General features: G+C 36.1%; 1 pseudogene; it reads right to left on the bottom strand.

Moving 5' to 3' along the window:
* Positions 1 to 1,195: 1,195 nt before the first annotated feature.
* Positions 1,196 to 5,740, bottom strand: LOC116129523 (annotated as a pseudogene).
* Between the last annotated feature and the right edge of the window lie 11,224 nt (positions 5,741 to 16,964).

The following is a 16,964-nucleotide window of genomic DNA, read 5'->3' as shown; positions in this document are numbered from 1 at the left end:
TTGAAACTTTTGTTGGCCATATTGTCAGTAATATCATGTGTTTAATTTGTCTTTTTCAATTCATAAAAATTATGCCACTTTATGGGACATTTATCTTTTCCAATACAACCTAATATTAAGATAGTATTTGTTTTAAATTACTATAAATGCCATCATTTTGGGTTTTCGTATTCAATGCCTCTTAATGACCAAATTGTAAGGGTTTTCTTATCTTATTGTGTGATATCACATGTCAAATATTTAAACATTCACAAAAGTTTAGTGATTATCATTATTTAAATCATTATGTTTTATTTTTAAATGAATGGTATATACAATAATATTGTTATGATGATGAACTCACCCAATAAAAAATGCACGTAGAAGGTTGATGTCTTATTTAAGTAAACCGCCTTTATTCATGTCTAACTCTCAATCTCTGCCGTGTAAATTAAATTGCATGTGGGCCAGCACCACCTCTTTCGTTATAAGCTACCAGACAACAACAATAACAACACAAAAGCAATCCCTCCTCTCTCTCTCTAATAACTCCTTCATTGTTTTCTCTCAGTTTCTTCTTTCTTTTTTTCTTACACTTTTTCATTTGAAAGTTGATACACAAGATTAACGTAGCAATAAGAACGTTGTGACTAAAACAAACATGGCCACCGAAGGTTTCGTGCTTTATTTGCTTTCAGGTTTCTTGTGGCAGTTCTCTCTGCGTTATTTCTCATCAACAAGAACTCCCGCATTATATTAAACTCCGTTTGACAGCTATGGATAATCATTTAGTATTAAGGATCTCTACACGACTTATAATTTAATATAATATAATATATTAAGCTGCAAATGTCACATGATTTTACATCCTCATATATTCATAGTCTGCAGCATTTACGGACCATCTGGCCCCGCTAAGCCCTAACTTTAAGACCAACTATACATCATAAAACATAACGCCAGGAAAAATACTCTTTTCAACTTATTTGTACAAGTATATTAACTGTTTCCTCCATGCACGTTAGTAAACAAGCTAGCACCACTTTTCGCTGATCTAGTACAGTCAGCCTCCCGAAACCCACTCTCTGTTAGTGAGATCAAATTCCACCCACTGATGTTGCTGATGAAAGTTTCCAAATATTACTTGTATATTATTGGAAACTTTCATCAGCAACATCGGCCGGGATACCGACGCTGGAACATTTAATTTTTTCCATTATTCGTATTCCTTGCAAAACACAGTGTATGCCAAAGGATCCAAATTTGGCATGCGGTGACTTTGAGGAAAAGTCATAGGTTACATATTGGAACCCGGCTGAGTTCGGGTTTTCACCGAGGTAAAATGACCCTGTGTTAAACCCACTCGGGAGCTTCGTGGCGGAACGCAATATGAGAACTTGGATACTTTCGCTTGGGAACCAAACGACAACCGTCCAACTTTCATTCCAAAATGCCCTTATCCTCACTAGAATCCTTAGCACAACCAGGACCAAAGGAAGGGTACTTTGGAAGGAGGAAGGTTAATTTTTCTCTGACGAGATTACCCTCAGCCACGTGCCATCAGCGTGAAGTAAGAGTAACGACACAAGCGGTCTTGTCACAATCCGTCGGGAGGTAAAACGGTAACCTCGTTTACACACCGGATGATTACACGGTAAAACACAGAAAGAAGAAGAGAGCGAAGGATCATCAATGTCGTAGGAGGACCTAGCTTCTTAGGCGAACAGCAGCTTTCTTATGATACTGAATCCAGACAGCTGGCTACCGGTATCCAACACCATCTCCTGAGTCTGTGGCGGCGTCCCAATCGGAAGAGACACAATCAAGCCATCGAATACCTGAACTTTGATCTGTAGTTCAACCGCGGAGCGGCTTTCTTTCCGTGTTCGCTTGGTCAGCGCAACGAAAAGGAGTAAAATTTGGGAGAAGTTTGAGAGAAAGAGAACGAGAAGTAAGAGGAAAAGAAAGAGAGAAATATTGTTCTTGTTTAACCTATTTGATATTTTTCTTGAGTCGTGAACGAAAGAAAGGCCGCTAAGAAGAACAAGAAAAGTATGATTTTCAGAGTCATGGTACAGCAGTGGTGGTAGTAGTGGTGATGGTGGTGGTGAAGGTGGTTTTAAGAGTCGCGGTGTTGGTGGTTTTGAGGTCGTGGTGGTGGTGGTGGTTTTGAGAGCCATAGCGACAGCATGGTTGTGGATGAGTTGTGAAGTAATGACGACAGGGAGACAGGCTGTATTTATAGGGGAATTTGGCTGATATTTTTAATTAGGTTTGATAGTTTCTTGAATCAAGTACGAAAGAAAGGCCGCTAAATGAGGACGAAGAGCATGAGTTTGACAGTCGCGGTGACAGAAGTGGTGTGTGATGGTGGCGGTGAAGGTGGTTTTGAGAGTCGTGGTGTTGGCGGTTTTAGAGTCGTGGTGGTGGTGGTTTTGAGACCATGGTGACGGCTATGGTTGTGAAGTGTGGATGAGTTGTGAAGTGTGGAAGACTGGCTGTATAATAAGGGAATTGGCGGCGAGGACGCGATTCATTCCTGTCACTCACATGTGAGGAGATGCATGGACTGAACTCTGTACGAAAACTTTTGGAAACTTGGTTCTGAACGGTGTGCCGAATTACTTACCCCTACCTAAAAGTTTGCCATTAAGACAAAATGATACTCAAAAGGTTTGGAAATGACAAACATATATTTTCTCCAAAGTGGTTCTGTTAGCCTTCTGGGTACAAATTTTCTTTACAACAAACTTAGGTAGGTGTAAGTTATTTCCCTTACGCGGTTTGGCCGAGGCAGGGGTGGTTGAAAACACGACAATGCCATTTTCTTTTTCTTATAATTTATAAGGAAAATAAATTGATGTGTTGGACCAATTAATTGACTACATAAGTCCTCAATTCATAGTTAGATTATAATGTTAATTGTTTATAGCAATCAATAAAAACTGATTCTATTAGCTGAGGTCATACTCAAACCCTAATTCCGAGTCTACTACTCCAGTCATTTGTCAAATTTATAAAATAAATGCATAACCTAAGAAACTATTGATTTTATAAGATGATATGATTGACATGCCCACAAAAGTGTCGCCATGGAGATTCCCATAATCAATGACACGTTGGATTCGATCCAAAAAAATTTTTGGGCATTCGGCCCAAATTAGTAAAGTCATATTAATATTTATCGTATTGTAAGATAAATATCAACGTATCGAATGTTAAAATATATTTTCTAATACGTATTATTAGCGACCCTATCAGATCGTATCATAAGATACGTATGGTGTATCATAGTATACTAATAAACATACCTACAACATGATGACAATTAATTAATGGATTGTGAATTTTCATGCATACACAAACAATATATCGCATATTTGGTTATGCTGCTGCTTTTTTTTTTTTTTTTAAAAAAAAGCAGAATAATATCATCAAAACTTTTTCCATTTTTGATTCGTTGCTACTCCTTTTGTCATTTTCATGTAAAAACTACAGTGCCATTTCTGTTTCTTATAATTTAAAAGAAAAATAAATTGATGTGTTGGACTAATACATTGACTACATGAGTCCTGATAGTTAAATAATGCTAATTGTTTATAGCAATAAATAAAACAGTGATTTTAAAAATATACATAATCTAAAAACTGAGTGATATTTGATTTTTATTTATTTCTCATTTTCTGTGAAAAATAAAAAATGTAGAAAGGTAAGTATTATTGGAGAGTGTGTAGACCAAGTAGTCATCAGTTAATGAGAAAAAAAAAAAAACTCACTGACTGATGACTACCAATAGTCAAGAATGCCCTCAATACTTGAGTACTGTACCCAGTGTAGACCTGATTATTACGAGTCTTAAGCTAGGGAATTAGAGTTTAAATCCCTTAAGAGAATAATAGTACACTGTTTGTAAAGGTTAGAATAGCATTTGGCCAATCTAGTAAAGGAACCAATCTATTCATGGGGATAAGAATAAGAAGAAGTGGAAAGGAAATAGTAAGGCTAAGGCAGAAACAAGAAAGTGCTTTTACTGTAATAAAATAGGTCATTTAAGAAAAACTATTTTGACTGGAAGAAGAAACAGAAATTAGGAAACACTGAGAACAATTTGGCTACCACTAATAACTGATAGATGGACCGAAGTTCTTACAGTGTCAACATCTGCATGTTAAGGAATGGGTGTTAGATTCTGGTTGCACTTTTCATATGAGCCCAAATAGGAGCTGATTTCAAGAATGAAACTTCTGATCATGAGACAGTATTCATGGGAAATAATCAAGCCTGTAGGGTTAGGGAATGGATAGCATAACACTAAGGTTAAGTGGGGGTAAACTGATTAAATTGACCAAAGTTAGGTACATCCCTGATCTTAAGAAACCTCATATTCTTAGGAATTCTAGATGAAGCAGGATGCTGCTATGGGCTGCAATGGTTGGTTAAATGTCTACAAAATGAAAAGCTGGTTTTAACAGGAGAAAAGAAAAATGGTCTCTATTCTCTGTGGAAGTTTCTATTCTGAATGCAATAATACTACACTTGTTCTTCAAATTATCTGTGACTGAAAAGTGGCATTTGAGGATGGGTCATATGAGTCAAGGGGATGGATGTTCTAAATGACAAGGGAAGTTTGGAAAGACACTGTTACTACCTTAGAATTTGTGAGAACTGTGTCCTAGGTAAACAGCATAGAAACAACTTCCCTAAAAGAACTCACTTAGCTACAAATTGCCTTGATTACTACATTCTGACTTAGGGAACCTGAAAAGTAAAATCACATGGAGGAAACATTATTTCCTCTCTATTGTAGATGATTCAGTAGGAAAGTGCTTACCTATTAAAGTCAAAGATCAAGCCTTAGCTAGGTTTAAAGATTGGAAAGTGCTAGTTAAAACCAGGTTGGTAGAAGGGTTAAGGCTTTAAGGACTGACAATGGGCTTGAGTTCTATAACCTGGAGTTTGATAGATTCTGTAGTGGACAGGGATCTTGAGGCATAGAATAGTGAGAAACACACCTCAGCAAAATGGGGTAGTTGAGAGAATGAATAGACTCTGTCAGACAAGGTTAGGTGCTTATTGATCACCTCAAATCTTCCAAAAACCTTCTGGGGAGAGGCCTTCACTACAGCTGCTTACCTAGTAAATAGGAGTCCTTCTACAGCCATAAGATTAATTTGTCTAGAAGAGAGGTGGTCTGGGAGAAAACCAAAGTTAGGCCACCTCAGAGTGTTTGGGTGTACAGCTTATGCACAACACAAAGAGGCAAACTAGAACCTAGATCCTAAGTGTGTGTTCCTAGGATATCAAAAGAGCACAAAAAGTACAAGTTGTGGGATAGAGGGTCTCCAGGGGTTAGAATCATAGTGAGCAGGGATGTCGTATTTATGAGGAGTCTTCCCTTGCAAAGAGACTAACCTGATATAGGCACATCCAAGAGTACAGAAACAACAACTATTCAACCTAGTGCTACTCAATTGAGGTGGACCACCCTACACTCAGAAACCTGGTCCACCTCAAGTGGAAGCACCCGCAACAACCTGGAGGTGAAGTAGAACTTGGTGAACCTGATCAAGTTGTAGATGATGAAGCTGAAGAGTTCCTAGAACCACAACAAGATGAACTAGGGAATTATCAGCTGGCCAGAGATAGAACAAGGAGGAGGTAAGACCACCTTCAGATATTCATATGCTGAATTGATTTATACTACCCTCCTTACAGGTACAGAAGTGCTAAGGTCTGAACCTGAGACTTGCCAAAAGGCCATGGAGTCTAGAGATAGGGACAAATAGAGAGCATCCATGGAGGAGGAAATGCAATCCCTAAAGGTAAATGACACATGGTCCCTGGTTCCAAAACCAAGAGACCAGAAACTAACCTAATGTAAGTGGTTCTTTAACTAAAAGATGGCATTTCTATAGCTATCCCCCTAGGTATAAAGCGAGACTTGTTACAAAAGGTATACCCAAAGGAGGGTAGACTTCAATAAGTCTTCTCCCCTGTGGTTAAATACAAGACAATCAGAATGATGTTATTGGTTGTAGCCCACCAAGACCTGGAACTTGAGCAGTTGGATATCACCATTGCCTTTTTGCATGGAAACTTAGAGGAACAGATTTATATGAGGTAGCCAATGGGTTTTGTTGACCCTAATGCTCTAGACCATGCCTGTCTCTTTAAAAAATCTCTATATGGCTTAAAACAGTCCCCTTGACAGTGGTACAAGAGGTTGATACCTTCATAGTGAGTATAGGGTTCACTAGAAGTAATATGATAGTTGCTTCTACTTCAAAATGAATAATGACATGCCTATATACTTACTACTATGCGTTGATGATAGGTTGCTGATAAGTAAGTATAAATCCCTAATTAGTGATCTAAAGAAGAAACTCAGTTATGAGTTCAGCATGAAAAACTTAGGGTGTGCCAAGAAAATACTAGGTATGGTAATATAGGGATAGAAGAAAGTGTGAACTAGGCTGCACCAACACATAACTTGTTGAAGTTAGTTTAAGTTTGGCATGCAGGTGCCAAACTGGTCTCAATGCCCTTGGCAAGTCATTTTGTACTCAGTAAATCCCAATGCCCTAAGACTAAGGCAGACTTGTTGAAAATGGAGTCTGTCCCTTATGCAAATGTTGTAGGTCCTTGATGTATGCAATGATAGTACTAGCCTGATTAGCATTTTCCATTTCTATGTGAAGTAGGTACATGTCTAACCCAGTATGGAGCATTGGACAACCTTGAAATGGATGTTAAAAATACATAATAGTTCATTGTGTGTTGGACTTGAATATTGTAGAAGGAATTCTTCCCTTGATCTTGTTGGTTTTGTAGATGCTGATTTTGCAGGGGACAAAGATACCAAAAAATCAACCACAGCCTACTTCTTCACATTGGATTAATTAGTACTTCGTGTGTAATTATTGATTCAAATTTATTTTTTTTTTATGTTTTTTTTTTTTTTAAAGGAGATGATATATATACACTACTATATTGGCTATAGAAAAGAAGAATACGTTTTTCGAATCATTTTTTTAACGTATAAAATCCTTTCTAGTTTACCGTTTAATAAATTATTCGGATGAAATAAGTTCCGTAATTTTTCAATTCGTATAAGAGAAATAAAAAGAAGGCTACTACGAAATTATTATAATTTTATTTATTCATTGGTTTTTTTCTACTTTGATAAATCTATTAATCTTAGCAATTGGGGACGACAGTGTATATATATAGTATCATTTTAAATATAGTATATGTGAATTGGGATTTGATTACTTTTTATAATATCATATAAATTGCTTTTTATTTTAATAATAAAAATAAATGAACAAAGAGGGAGAGAGAATAAGCACGTCCTGTTTTATATCAACTTTTGGTCACCAAACATGTTGTATGAAAAACATTGAACTAGCACAAGGTGACAAGTCTTCGGCCATACATAGAGAGAATATTCTTCATTAATTTCTGATTTCTTCATCAATCTTGTTCCCTTAAATTCCACTACAATAATTCATATCATTAAACAAGACAATCTGAAATCTGAATTATCGTACTCCATTAATCTTAACATATTTCAGCTTCACGGGCAGCACAAACAGGATCAGATTGAGTTTAGGGATAAAAACAAAAACACTAATCTGCTGATACAACAGCCCAACTGTATCAGTCGGGCCAGTTAAATTAATAATAATAAAAGGAAAAAGATAGATAGACAGCATTAAACCCTAGAAGTTATAATCATAAAACGTTTTGCAGTAAAATAGGCAGAGCAAACACATCAATAATAAATAATCCTGCATGTACATGTCCTACCATTTTTTATTATTATTTAAGTTGACTACGTGTCTTTACATTTATAAGTTACATCCGCAGCCTTCCCGTAGAAAGAACTAGATTCATATGTATATATAAACTGGAGAATGGCCCCGCAGCCGCAGGAGTTGTTTTGCTACAATTCAATAATATTATTATTTCATCCATTTCAATTATTGATTAACAGGTTAAAGATAGCTTTCAACTGTGTTAATTATTGCCAATAAGCAATTAGCAATAATTAAATAAAATAAATAAATTGATTATCACAATATGGAAGATAATAATTGATATGAACCATTGACTGAAAGTCATTGATGGGTTCTACTATTATCTTTAATCGTGGAATATGCCTCCGACATCACAATATATATATATATATATATATATATATACACACACTTTATAGTTTCTCTTTGAAGCTTATCTTGTATAGTGAGGTCAACTCTTGGTGACTTGAGGACTGGGGGGAGACCCATAATAATCAGTCTCCCACTCCCACTATCACATCAGACGATAGACATAGACTTGCAGTCAAATTTGTTAATTTAATAGAGATAAATAGGTATGTCCAATCAACCAACTTGCATATACAAAATCAATAGTTTTCATGATAATAGGAAGCAGCTAGCTTTATTATACGCGTAGTAGCAGCTGAGTTGCTACCTTCACTGGATCAGCTAGTGACATGAACATCAATCATACTCATCCATTACTTAATAAAACAAACTAGTTGTTAGAGATAAGAGAAATTTCCCATGCTTCATGGACCACAGTACACTATCACGATTTTATCAGTAAGCCGTCCTTATTATTACCTAATATGCCTCGTGATCATCATGCTAAAGCTTATCCATTAACCATTTAAATAGGCCCTGTGGATGATGGATCTTATAGCCATCTTTATCAGCTACAGCTGCACACAAACATATGTATGTTCGATTTTAATGCTTAAGTGTTAGTACTAAAACTTGATATTAATTATTATTTGAAGGTGTTAAGTAAACTGGCTCGTTTTTAGTTCTACGAAGGTTATATTTCCTATTAATTCTAGACACAATAGGAATGTAAACTTAAAAGAGATTTAGTTGACATTAAAGTGATCTCATCCTAAGGCCGAATGATTTATACATACCCAAGGTTTGCGGTAATAATAAAGTGATATTTAAAAGGTTTTGAAACGATAAATAGGTACCTTTCGTCATGTGCTACTTAGGGGTGTTCAAAAGAACCGGTTGGAACCGGAACCGGCGGATGCCCTGGGTTTGGTTCCGGTTCCTACCCAGAACCAATCGTCAATGGGTAGGTTCCGGTTCCAAATTTTTAGAACCGTTACTGTACGGTTCTGGTTCTGGTTCCTATAGTTAGGAACCGGAACCGAAACCAGGAACCAGGAACCGAGACTAATATAAAATAAAATTAAATATTAGGGGGGTTAATAAAAACTTTTGTAGAAAAAGTAATGTGAATACATTTATATTTATATTTCATAACATTTAAAGTAAGTTGGTTTGACTTTTGAGAATCTACTTTTACAAAGTAATGGAGTTTGTCATTTTGAATTTATAATTTATAATTTTATTTTTGTTAGCAAGTTTTTAAGGGTTTTTTTACCATTTTAAAAACTTTTGGGGGGTCATTGTAATTTTATAGGGTACCCAGAATCGGAACCGGAACCGTTGTTACAGGTTCTGGTTCTGGGTATCTAGGAACCGGAACCGTCGGTTCTGGTTCTGGTTCCAAATTTCAAGGAACCGTCGGTTCTGGTTCCGGTTCCGGTTCCTTCAAAAAGTGTAGGGTACCCAGAACCGAACACCCCTAGTGCTACTAGTAATTTCCGTTTGGTAATAGTGAAAAGACTAAAATGCCATTGAAAGTTTGATATTTTAGTTTTTTATAAATTTAAAAATTTCTAAACAACCCCATAGGTTTGCTAATTTAACTAAACACCCTAATATATAAAATTTTTATAAAATGACAAAAACACTCCCACCACCCCCAGTGCCAGATTCCGGCCACCACCGTCGGAATCTGTCCAGAAAATTGCATTACGACACAGACCCGTCGGATCTGTGTCGAACGAGTCGATCTGACATTTTCCGATCAGATCCACAGATCTATGGCCACATCTGGCCGTCGAGGCGCAAAACTCTCGACGGCTAGATCTGAAGTAGATCTGGTCTTTTCCAGCCAATCCGCCATGGATATGGCCGGAAAGCCATTCTATTGCCAGATCTGGCCGTCGGTGCCGCAAAACTCTCGACGGCCAGATCTTGACGTAGATCTGGCCTTTCGGCCAGATCCGTGCGGATCTGCGCAAAAGGCCAGATCGACGCGTTACGACCTAGATTCGTGGGTCTGTGTCGTAACGCAATTTGCGCCAGATTCCGCGGTGGTGGCCTGAATCTGGCACTGCAGGTGTGGGGGTGTTTTTGTTATTTTATAAATTTTATATGTTGGGGTGTTTAGTTAATTATGCAAACCTAGGGTTGTTTGAAATTTTAATATTTATAGAAATCTAAATATCAAACTTTCAAGGACATTCTAGTCTTTTCACGATTATGAAAACGGAAACTCACTAACAGCACTGACGGAAGGTACCTATTTGTCGTTTCAAAACCTTTTGGGTACCACTTTATCATTATGACAATCTTGGGTATATGTAAATCGTCTCCCCTCATCTATATTGGAAAGTAATCTCCACACCCTACATAAAGGGTGCTAATCAAGGGATTAGTGAGTCAAATGGTGGTGAAGAACTTGTAGAAGCATAGGTTTGAGAGAGCATTGAGGGAAATTCTTAGTTTAGATTTCTAGAGCTTTCTCTTATTCCTAGAGCTTTTTCTTATTTGTATTTGAGTAACGAGCTTGTAATCTTGAGTGTTGCAATTCTCTTCTAATAGTATAATGAATCCTTGAGTGGAGCTCAACATGGATGTTAGGGTTTGTTAGCACACAACTTGGTAATCTTGTCTTGTTCTTTATCGTTGTGGTGTGAATTTTGTGTTGGTAGAGGGTATTCTCCCAATAAAGAAAGCAACTATAATTGATTAATTACTGAGACTGAAAAATTTAGGAGTAGACGATGCAGTAAACAATATTGTTATTATATTTAAGGGTGAGAGCAAATTGAACTGGTAATTTCATTCGTGGCTTCTAGAAATGGAAAGACTGTAAGGGTTTCAGAAATGGTCCTCGTACCTAAACCTAAAGTCATAATAATGGATAGAGTGGCCCAGAAAACAAAACATCCAGCTGAGTCTAGGTTAAGGTTTTGAATGGAATTGGGCATGTGAAAATTGAAATCAAATGGATTGTTAGAGACTTATGCCATGCTTTGCTGGTCATGTCTTAATTCAACTACTGCCAATTATTATAAAGCTATTTGCTTAACTGGGTCCTGCTGGAATGTGTCCTATAATAAAGTTTAACTTCCAAGTTCCAATTTCTCTTATTGCATGGTTGGACACGGATTATATATGGCTGTGAGGTCCCAATTTTACACCTACAACATCAATAATTGTGACAATTGTATTAATCAATCTTGTCGGTTCTAATAAGGGATGTGCCGTGCCTGTTAGAGCCAAGGGGAGGCCAGTACACTACTCCAAAAAAAAAAAAAAAAAAAAAAAAAAAAACACTTAATTTTATTTAGTTTTCTATTTACTGTACTTGTATTTGACCCTCCCATATACTTTTTTCATATGTATATTAAATTAGTTACATTCTAATTAATTCGGTTGGTTTTTCTATAATTACATTCAAGAATAATACTACATTTACAAACACTCTATAAAAAATCTTTTATACAAAGTGACGTATTAGAATATGATTGGATGAATTAATATAAAAAAAATCAAGTTAATAAATTCACATTAAATGATAATGAATGAAATGGCCATGCAAAAGTACTGTCACCATGATTATTAGTATCTTACGATATTCAATACAAATCCTACGATACAGTTCGATACGGGTGATTGATGATACATATCAGAGAGTATATCCTAAACCTTTCGATATATTGATATGTATCCTACGATACAATACGTATCCTTAAAAATATCGATACAAATCAATACGACTTTATTAATTTGAGTAGAAGGCCCAAATTTTTTTTGGGTCAGGTTGAAATAGATTGGGTCAGATCCGAGTCACCCAATTCGGTTCACTAAAATCCGCCCAAATTTACTCATTTTACATGGAAAAAGTGAAGAGGAAGATGTGTTACTTATTTTGCATGATAATAATAACACAAGTAGAGATATATATTTCGACATTTATCTTGGAAATAATATGAATGGGTGAGAGGAAATGGTATAGATTTTTAATTTTGTGATTAATGTGATTATGTAATACCATAATTTAAAACTTATAATATTACAAAATTCGTTAATTAATCTTGGGGATAATATTAATTTTAAGAAAATTTTCATTATTTTCATCATGGTTATTAGTATCCTACGATACATGATACGTATTATAAGATACGATTCGATACAGGTAGCTAACAATAAGTATCAGAGAGTGTATCCTAAACCTTTCGATACGTTGATATGTATCCTACGATACGATATCGGAACCGGGTCATCCAACCCGGTTCACTAAAACCTACACATATTAACCAATTTGGCATGGAGAAAGTGAAGAGGAACATGTGTTGCTCATTTGGTATGATAATAATAATACAAGTGGAGATATAGATATTGACATTAATCTTGGAAATGATATAAAAAGTTGAGAGAAAATGATATAGATTCTTAATTTTGTGATTAATTTTGATTATATAATACCATAATTTAAAGCTAAAAATACCATGAAATTCTTTAATTAATCGATGATATTAAAGTTTTAGAAAATTTTGATTATTTTATTAATTTTTTTAAAAAAAAAGCGTATCCTATGATATGCGATACACGATTAAAAAAAATTAGGTTTTCGATACACGATACGATATGCGATTTGATAATCATGATTTTCATTATTATTTTATTATTTAAAAAAAAAAGCATATCCTACAATACGATACGCGATACATGATTTAAAAAATTAGGTTTTGATACACGATACAATACACGATTTGACAATCATGATTGTCACATCATTTTGTATGGATAATAGTTTTTATAAGTATAATACTATTCTACATTAAATTACTTAACTTGTCCCCGTAATCCCCGGTATTCATTATTCATGAATACTCGAATATAGAAGGTTGATGTATCAGGAACAAGTTATGCAATCTAATGTTCAAGTAGTCCTTTTAAACCCTTAATTGTAGTCTTAAGCCATAAATTTCATCTTTGAAATTGTTACTGGGGCATACCTCAAGAAAATATGATCGCCATTCTGCATATTTTAACATTAAACAAGGGCTAGATGATTACAATTCCGATTGGAACGACAAATAATACAATATGAGGGGAGTAAACCAGTCATAGGCACAAGATCTTTCCTTCCTATTCATTACATTTCGGATAAAATTGACAATATTTAAAAGTAATGCTACTCACGTGGTTACTGGTATATATTTAATGTGGCACTATTATATCAATTCAAATTCATCACTTAGTTTTTTTCTAACATCATACAAAACTTTGTCCTCAATACCGATGATGGCTTCACATAAAATACACAAGTTTACAACACATTAACACAAACAACTTCTAAAATTAAGCTGGCAATGATTGAAATGCTGGCAAAGCATACCATTCATGAAATAGCTACAAGGCAATGACAGAAGAAACTGTTCGTATGAAGGTGAGGATGAGAAGAATAACAGCGGCAATGACAGAGATCGAAGCCCACGGAGTGTTAGAAATAATTTTGTTTAAGTTTGCCTTCCACTGGTACCAAGGGTTTCTATAGTAGGCATTTAGTTGTTCAACAAGATCAAAATAGTGGAAGTCCATAGTAGTGCGGATCTATCTCTGATTGCCAAGCTTGTTAAAAAGAGAAGTCATCCCATCTCTGTCCCAGGGGAACTTTTCAACCACTCCATTTTGAACAAGTATTTCCTCATCTTTTCGAGTGTTGACGAGTTGATTGATGATTACAAGTAGTTATTTGTATAGTTGCTGTCGCAGTGTAATTGCTCAAAGGCCAGGAGATTTATGAATAAACATTCTGTTTCATTAGCTATTAACAACCTAGGTATTTCCAGGATCCCATTTCTGAATCTAATATCAAATAAACGTTTGTCTGAACCCAACTTAAACTGACTCCAGCTCCATGAAGTTCCATTATCGTAGGGGTAGACACACATCTAACTTCTTCATCTTGTGCATTGAACTTTGGTGGTTGAATGTACATTCTTAACCAATCAAATGATTTGACTGGGAAAAAATAGGTTTCAAGCAAATCTTCTTCTATCACTTTTAGATAATCAACTCTCTTAAGTCAACAATTCATGTGCTAGACGCTCCGCTCGTGGCTAGATCAAACAAGCCCTTAACAATGAATACTGGAAGCTGATTTTCTAGCTTCCAGGTGTCAGTCTATATATCAGTTATCATGGAAATTGACGGTGCTACAAATTTCGTGCTCTTCGGTAGATACAACCTCAATAACAGTTCAATTATAAACACAGCATCCACTAAGATCATTTTCACAAACTCATCACTTGCGGAGATTAATGATGTCCGCATGATACTCACGCAATTCTATTTCTTTGTCCTTTACATATGTCAAAAATTCCTCGATTCTTACATCTGTTCGCTCAAGAAAATCATGTAGGTACCTTATTTTAAGTTCTTCCATGTCTTTTAACTCTTTGCCATGGTGAAATGGACCAATGGAGACTGCCCGGGGAGCGCATGCACCCTCATTTAAATTTCGGACTCAATCAGGAATTCTATAGATGCAACTGTTTTCAGATATGGGATGTAGGGCTTCAAACTTCCCTCTCAATGAATCTGCTAAATTCTCAGTATCAATTGATGCATGTTCCCTTCTATGCATCTTATTGCTTCCTGCATTATTAACATAATCAATAAAAATAAAGGAAGTAACTTATAACAAGCAACTTGAAAATAATTAAGGGTGCATCTGGCTTATTTTTTTAATCCATATTTCCAGTCCTATTTTTCAAATATTGTTTGGCACGTTATTCCCAAAATATTAGTCTATTTTTTTTAATTACGTTGAGACCCTATAAGTTTATTAATTTCATTAAATACCCACCCAGAAAAAAGTTTAAAAACTAACAAAAACACCCCCACCCACCAATACCTGTCAGATTTCGGCAACCACCGCTGGTGGTAGTCGGAATCTATCACAATAGTCACACAGCCACCAGAAATAGCCGGTAATGGCCAGATCTGCCGTCAACGATGGCCAAAGAAATGGCCGTCGTTGACAGACAACGACTGCCATATCTTTGACCGTCGTTTTAGCCTTTTCCGGCCGTTGCAGCCACAGCAGTTCGTAGATTTGGCCTTTTCCGGCCAGATCCGTGGTGGATCTAGTCGGAAAAGGCCATAACGATGCGTTACGACACAGATCCGACCGGTCTGTGTCGTAACGAAATTTTTCGGCCAGATTCCGATGGTGGTGGCCGGAATCTGGCACTGTAGGTGGTGGGGGTATTTTTGTCATTTTATATATTAGGGTCTTTAATAAATTAGTAAACCTAAGGGCTTTTTCATAAATTTTTAAAGTTTACCTCGTAATACTCCCCTATCCAACAACCCAATACTATCCCCAAAATCCTATCCAAAATAATAAACCAAACGCACCCTAAGACAGCCACATCAGCGAAAAGAGTGTGTGAATAGATGTTTCTACATCATTTAAAAAATATATATATATTTTTTCTTTTTCAAATTCAGTCATCATTCCCAATTAGGCTTGCAACCGAACCAAGCTGTTCGCGAACACTTTGGGCTCGGCTCGGCTGAAGCTCGTGTTTGGTTCAAAATGTTTTGATAAAACATTATTGTAAAAAAAATTTAATAGATGATAATTTTTAATCATCATTTATGGGTGTCATCAAAAGTGTGTTTTTGTGGGATGTGAGATCAGTCAAAAGGACTACAAGTGTTATGATCCATCTTCTTAGAGGTTTTATCTTTCCATGGATGTTATTTTTCATGAGAAAGAACTTTTCTACAGGCCACCGACGATTGATTTACCATTTTAAGGGAAAAAACAAGACGAACTGATTAATCATGAAGAATTGCATACGTTTTTTCCCAGAGATTCAAATTTCTTGGATGAAGGAAACCGGATGTCCAGAGATGCTACAAAAAATAATTCTCCACCTTAAATCTTTCCCGAACAGTAAAAGGAACAGAAGGAACAGAAGGAAGAAAACCAAGTAACTGGTGAATTTACGGATGAAGACTTCGTCTTGGATTTGTTCCTAACGAAAGGGGAAAGGTCCCCGATTGATAAACAAATGACTCCAAACTCCAAAGATGATTCTCTCCAAGATAGTACAATGTCTCCTAACAATCCAACACAACCACTAGGCGAATCTTCTCCTAAGATTTCCTTAAAGGTACCCACTAATCCTAATTCTACGATTGTTGATGATGTTAATTTTAAATCTCAATTGTCTCAATATCATCTTCCAGCTTGTTCGAATCGTGGTATACCACCCATTAAACATGAGCTTGATCCTAAATCCAAAGCTAGATATCCCATTAGTAATTACGTGTCTTCCAAAAATTGTCCAAATAATATGTACCTTATGTGCTACAGTTATCGTCCGACTCTATTCTTAGTAAAATGCGAGAAGCTTTAGCAGATGCTAAATGGACCTAAGCCATGGTTGAAGAAATGACAGCACTTGAAAAGAATGCTACTTGGGAACTTGTGCCTCTATTGAAGGGAAAGAAGACCGTTGGATGTAGATGGGTGTTTACGGTCAAGCATAAGGTGGATGGGACCATTGTAAGGTATAAAGCTAGGTTAGTTGCAAAAGGGTACACGCAGTCTTATGGGATTGACTATCAAGACACTTTTGCACCAATTGCCAAGCTTAACACAGTTAGAGTGCTCTTGTCTTTGGTAGTTAACTAGGATTGGACACTTTTGAAATTTGATGTAAAAAATACTTTCTTTCATGGAGATCTTATAGAAGAAATGTATATGGATCCTCCTTCGGGTATAGAACATCAAATGTTACAATGGTGTGCAAAGTCAAGAAGGCATTGTGTGGGTTAAAGCAATCT

Source organism: Pistacia vera, unplaced genomic scaffold, assembly GCF_008641045.1.
Source record: "Pistacia vera cultivar Batoury unplaced genomic scaffold, PisVer_v2 Contig212, whole genome shotgun sequence".
Classification (NCBI taxonomy): domain Eukaryota; kingdom Viridiplantae; phylum Streptophyta; class Magnoliopsida; order Sapindales; family Anacardiaceae; genus Pistacia; species Pistacia vera.
Note: the sequence above shows the minus strand (reverse complement) of the source record. Positions and strands in the feature narration are given on the sequence as shown.